General features: G+C 41.8%; 1 long non-coding RNA gene across 2 annotated transcripts; it reads left to right on the top strand.

The window, feature by feature from the left end:
• Positions 1-491: 491 nt before the first annotated feature.
• On the top strand, positions 492-3767 carry LOC127342173 (uncharacterized). Of its 2 annotated transcripts, XR_007876300.2 has the most exons (5): positions 492-588; positions 754-830; positions 1719-1792; positions 1962-2073; positions 3702-3767. It is a non-coding gene; the product is annotated as an uncharacterized lncRNA (long non-coding RNA). The 2 variants fall into 2 exon arrangements; XR_007876301.2 differs by lacking the exon at positions 754-830 and having other exon boundaries at positions 513-588.
• Positions 3768-6108: the final 2341 nt, after the last annotated feature.

Genomic DNA, 6108 nt, shown 5'->3' with positions numbered 1-6108 from the left:
AATCACTAAATGGGCAGCCACCCACCTTAGCCAATCAAAAAGGAGGCAGCCACCCCTCTCCCTCTATAAAAGGGACTTGGCCGGCCACCTCCTCCACCTTTGGCCCTCATTTTTCTTCTCTCCACTCCCTCACACTCTTCTCCCTCACTCCCCCACGAAAATGCTGCTCCTCTCAACTCCATGGCCGGCCATGGCCATGGAAAGCTCACCAAGATGCAGCTCCTTCCTCCCTCAAGCTCATCCTCACCATGAGAGCCTCCCCCTCCATCTTCTCCCCAACCCTAGATGGTTTAATCTCCTCTTCTTCTTCCTCCATTGCTAAGATTGGATCTTGATGCAGGTGCATGTTGGTCCAAGCATGGAGAAGGTTGAGCTATCCTCAGATCTGAAGTTCTTGAGCAAAGTTCGTCCAAAACCTTGCTGTAATTTCTGTATCTTGCTGTTTCAGATTCTGGTACGAACTTGTAAAATCCGCAAAATCTTATGTGCAGATCTAAATCGAGTGCTTCAAAGTTCCGCAGATAGGTATTGAAAAGATCTACAACTTGGCGTTGGTCTCATCCTCAAATTCGTTACGGATTTTGCATGGTAAATAAAGTTCTGCAAACATGCAGAATCACTGTTTGTTAGATTTCTCCCGTTTTACGAAACCTTTTTGAGCAAACTCAACTGTGGGTGAAAGCTCTCTTTAGTACCTTCATTTTGGCATTGGTTTCACTTCGATTGACCTCCTGAAACTGAAATGGTTCACAGATCAAGATCTGGTCAGATCTGACTTTGTCGAATTAAACCTGGAGCTTGGAAATGAATTTTTGAATGAAACCAACTGGGTAAGAACCACCTATTCAATACCTTTCAGCTGCAGCAGACCTCATGTTTTTGTGATTTGTGTATGATTTTTGGTGAATTAAACTTGTTCTGTGTGTTCTGCAGACATGGCTGTTAGCTTTTAAATCACCAAAAATCCATTTTTGAACCTACTTGAGTGATTCCAATTTTGTAGGACTGCTGAATGTTTTCTTAATCATCTCAAACAAGTTTCAAACATTTATCTGTTGTGTAAATCCAGATAGAAAGCAAATGGTACAGACATGCAGTAAACTTGTAAATCCATTTGTGAGAGTTTCAGAAACAATTTGAACCCAAATCCAATTGTGTATGCATCTCTGTTTAATTACCTTTCAAATACAAGTGGCCTCATATTTTTAGGATTTTTCTACGATTTATGGCTTACAGATCTTCTTTTTTGTACAGTCAGATTCAAAGAAATTCCTAAAATAGTAGGATTAACCTTTTTGGGTGATTCCAATTGGGTTAGTCTTGTATTAGTACTGGCCATCTAGGAAAAATAGTGTTAGTCTCTGTTCTTGCATATTTCTTACTGTTACTAATGTGTATGTGTGACATGGATTGTTGAACCAAAACTCTTTGGTTTATTTTTTAAACCTTTGCCCACTCTTTTATTTAAAAATTGGTCAACCAATGTTTTATTCTTGCAAAATAAAACCTCTGCAACTTAACCTTAGTTCTATTGTTTGGCTTAAGTCTTCAAATGGTGTGGCATATCATTTACTTCCTATTCTTGTGTAGTGTTGTGTAAGCTTTACAAAATAGAGAGAATGATTTCCCGCTTTTCCAAAAATGCTTCAAAAAAAATAATATGAATGTTTGTAATGCCCAACTAATGCACTTGTCCTCTTTATGATGTTATCTACCAGGGGATACTTAGTTGTGCCATGGTGATACCGAGAGAGGCAATTGCTAAGTTATGATACTCTCATACCTTTACTAGGTAAATAAAATGGGTTCTCTTTTAGTTGCTTTGTAGTATCTATAAGTTCTTTGTATGTTAGCCCGTAGTAAGGTGGTTAGCTATTGCTTGTTGATTGTTGAATGTTGCATGCTTGTTATGATTGGTGCAATGTGATTGATTGTGTTCCTTTTATATTTTCCGACGATAGATGCGAACGATTCCGGAGAAGAAGAAGAAGTGGTTCGGACAAGGATTTTATTTATATTGACGGGATTCTTATATTGATGAAGTTGAAGAAGTCCAGGGACAAATAAGCCAAGGCAAGCCATCTTTTGATCTCTGATATGATGTCTCTTTGGATGTCATCTTGTGCTATCAATAGCATCTTGGTTCTATGTGTGATGATCTCCATATTGTTGTCATCTATGCTTGGATGCAAGCATGGTACCTCTAGTAGTTTTATCTTGTCAAGGTCTTGGTAATTGGTTGGGTGTATGGTATCATGGCCATTGTTATCCAACTTGCTTTCTATATTTAGCTTGAATATGTTCCACCTCGGGACAAGATTCATGCTACACCCCCTTCTAGTGTAGATGTATCAATACCATGTTTTTGGTGTATTCTCAAATTGTGATGAGTATACCTGTTTTCCCTTGATGGTGTTGGTGTTGGTCAATTCTCATCCCTATCTATCTATTGATTGGGTTAGATAGCACCACAAATCTGAAAGTATATTTCCTCTTGGGTTGTCATAATACATGCTTAGCTCAAGCAAGTATGATCCACTCCAATACCTCTTTTTCATACCCTCAATGGCGTGATGACCCTCATCTCGGCCATAGTGTTGTATTAGTTCAACTCATGAAACTTTAGATTGGGAACCCCTCAAGGTTTACCTTGTTGTAAATGTTTATGAAAACCTTGGGTGAGGCAATCTTACCCAAGCGTATGGTTTATGAAAGGAAAGGATCTTGACAAAGATGGTTGGAAAGAGGAAGGTGTGTGTGACTTGGGTTTTTGAGAAAAACGACACATGGTTCTTTGTATTCGCCCGGAACAACTAAACAGCGCAACCATAGCTACTCCAACATGGGCACGGGGCTTAACTTGACATTTGTTCTTCTTAGCATGAGGCACCGCACAACTATACAAGGGTACGGTTACCCCCGAGTCCGGGTTGTCATGGTTTCGGACAATAGTATAACGGGAGGCCTTCGGGGCTGACCCGTCCGGAAGACACTATGGGTCTCTTGGCTTGGCGGTGGAGCCACGCTCTAGAGGAGGTGAGCTGCCACGGTGCCGGGGAGGTACATACTCCATAGGGTAGGACCTCGTGTTAAGTCGAATGGGCGAAAGGTTATGTCCGGGTATCCGTCGTGGCATATGTCGTTATGCGGGGATGATGCCCACACGATAGGTATCCGGATAGTTGTGGTGAAAGTGTGCAAACTCTGCAGAGTCAAAACTATTCGAATAGCCGCGTCCGCGGTCATGGACGGTTGGGATGGCCGTTACAGAGCTGTGTCGAGTTTTGGTTTTGAAAATGATTTCCAAAGGAAATGTGTGTTGGAAGTACCGGAAGGGTACGGGAAAGATGGTGTGCCGACCATGTGGAGATGGTCGAGGAAAATGAAACAAAAGAGGGTGACCCTTCCTAGTGTTTCATGTAGAGGAACTCTGCTTTAACAAAGATATAGAGATGTCATAGGACTTTCTTAGTGTCCCCTTCAACTGTGATGTGGGATGCTATATCCACAAGAGAAACTGATTCTCTTTCACATGCTATATCCACAAGAGAAACTGATTCTCTTTCACATGCTATATCCACTAGAGAAACTATTCTTCCTCTCTTGTCTTCTTTAGTTAGAATTGTTATCACCTTTTTGATGGTTTGCGAGTACAATTCAAATGTACTCACGGCTTTGTCCCTGGCTATTTACTTGGCCAGACCTGGAGGACTTCGACAGATGAAGAAGGAGTTGACGACATCTATGCGAGCTAGGAACGTCTTCCCGATCGGTTACTGTAGGGTTAAGGCAGATGACTTGGGCTCTACTGCCGCTTGAAGTGATTCTGCTACTCTGATGATTAGATTAGGCCCTTCGAGGCTATCTTGTAAAGATGGGTCATGTGACTTTATTGTAATTTTCTTATTCCGTTTTGTAAAGGATGATGTAATTTGATATCAGTTCGGTTATGTGTTCACGGCACACTGATCATGGGAACGTGAACTGTATACATAACAGGGTATTTCGGACAGCTAGTCCGGGGTCCCCACACACACGGTGCACACACTGTCACCTTTACACACGTGGGACAAGGAGTCTCCGGAGATCACATAAGTAAAATTCACTTGACTAGCATAACGACATCTAGATTACAAGCATCATCATATGGATCTCAATCATGTAAGGCAGCTCATGAGATCATTGTATTGAAGTACATAGGGAGAGAGATGAACCACATAGCTACCGGTACAGCCCCAAGCCTCGATGGAGAACTACTCCCTCCTCATGGGAGACAGCAGCGGTGATGAAGATGGCGGTGGTGTCGATGGAGGAGCCTTCCGGGGGCACTTCCCTGTCCCGGCGGCGTGCCGGAACAGAGACTCCTGTCCCCCAGATCTTGGCTTCGCGATGGCGGCGGCTCTGGAAGGTTTCTCGTACCGTGGCTTTTCCGTCTCGAGGTTTTAGGTCGAGGGGCTTTATATAGGCGAAGAGGCGGCGTCAGAAGGTCGAAGGGGCGCCGACACTATAGGTCGGCGCGGCCAGGGCCTGGGCCGCGCCGGCCTATGGTCTGGGTGGCCTGTGGCCCCCCTCTGGTCCTTCCCGGGTGTTCTGGATGCTTCCGGGCAAAATAGGAACCTGGGCGTTGATTTCGTCCAATTCCGAGAATATTTCTTTACTAGGATTTCTGAAACCAAAAACAGCAGAAAATAGGAACTGGCACTTCGGCATCTTGTTAATAGGTTAGTTTCAGAAAATGCACGAATATGACATAAAGTGTGCATAAAACATGTAGATATCATCAATAATGTGGCATGGAACATAAGAAATTATCGATACATCGGAGACGTATCAGCATCCCCAAGCTTAGTTTCTGCTCGTCCCGGCAGTGCTTGATAACAATGATAATTTCTTAAGTGACATGCCATCATAAACTTGATCATACTATTGTAAGCATATGTAATGAATGCAGCGATCAAAACAATGGTAAATGACAAGAGTAAACAACTGAATCATAAAGCAGAGACTTTTCATGAATAGTAATTTCAAGACAAGCATCAATAAGTCTTGCATAAGAGTTAACTCATAAAGCAATAATTCAAAGTAAAGGCATTGAAGCAACACAATGGAAGATTTAAGTTTCAGCGGTTGCTTTCAACTTATAACATGTATATCTCATGGATATTGTCAACATAGAGTAATATAATAAGTGCAATATGCAAATATGTAGGAATCAATGCACAGTTCACACAAGTGTTTGTTTCTTGAGGTGGAGAGAGATAGGTGAACTGACTCAACATAAAAGTAAAAGAAATGTCCTTCAAAGAGGAAAGCATCGATTGCTATATTTGTGCTAGAGCTTTTATTTTGAAAACATGAAACAATTTTGTCAACGGTAGTAATAAAGCATATGTATCATGTAAATTATATCTTACAAGTTGCAAGCCTCATGCATAGTATACTAATAGTGCCCGCACCTTGTCCTAATTAGCTTGGACTACCGGATCATCGCAATGCACATGTTTTAACCAAGTGTCACAATGGGGTACCTCTATGCCGCCTGTACAAAGGTCTAAGGAGAAAGCTCGCATTGGATTTCTCGCTATTGATTATTCTCAACTTAGACATCCATACCGGGACAACATAGACAACAGATAATGGACTCCTCTTTTATGCATAAGCATGTGGCAACAATTATTTTTCTCATATGAGATTGAGGATATATGTCCAAAACTGAAACTTCCACCATGGATCATGGCTTTAGTTAGCGGCCCAATGTTCTTCTCTAACAATATGCATGCTCCAACCATAAGGTGGTAGATCGCTCTTACTTCAGACAAGACGAACATGCATAGCAACTCACATGAAATTCAACAAAGAGTAGTTGATGGCGTCCCCAGTGAACATGGTTATCGCACAACGAGCAACTTAATAAGAGATAAAGTGCATAAGTACATATTCAATACCACAATAGTTTTTAAGCTATTTGTCCCATGAGCTATATATTGTAAAGGTAGAAGAATGGAAATTTAAAGGTAGCACTCAAGCAATTTACTTTGGAATGGCGGGGAAATACCATGTAGTAGGTAGGTATGGTGGACACAAATGGCATAGTGGTTGGCTCAAGTA

The sequence above is a fragment of the Lolium perenne genome, chromosome 3 (assembly GCF_019359855.2).
Source record: "Lolium perenne isolate Kyuss_39 chromosome 3, Kyuss_2.0, whole genome shotgun sequence".
Taxonomy (NCBI): domain Eukaryota; kingdom Viridiplantae; phylum Streptophyta; class Magnoliopsida; order Poales; family Poaceae; genus Lolium; species Lolium perenne.
Note: the sequence above shows the minus strand (reverse complement) of the source record. Positions and strands in the feature narration are given on the sequence as shown.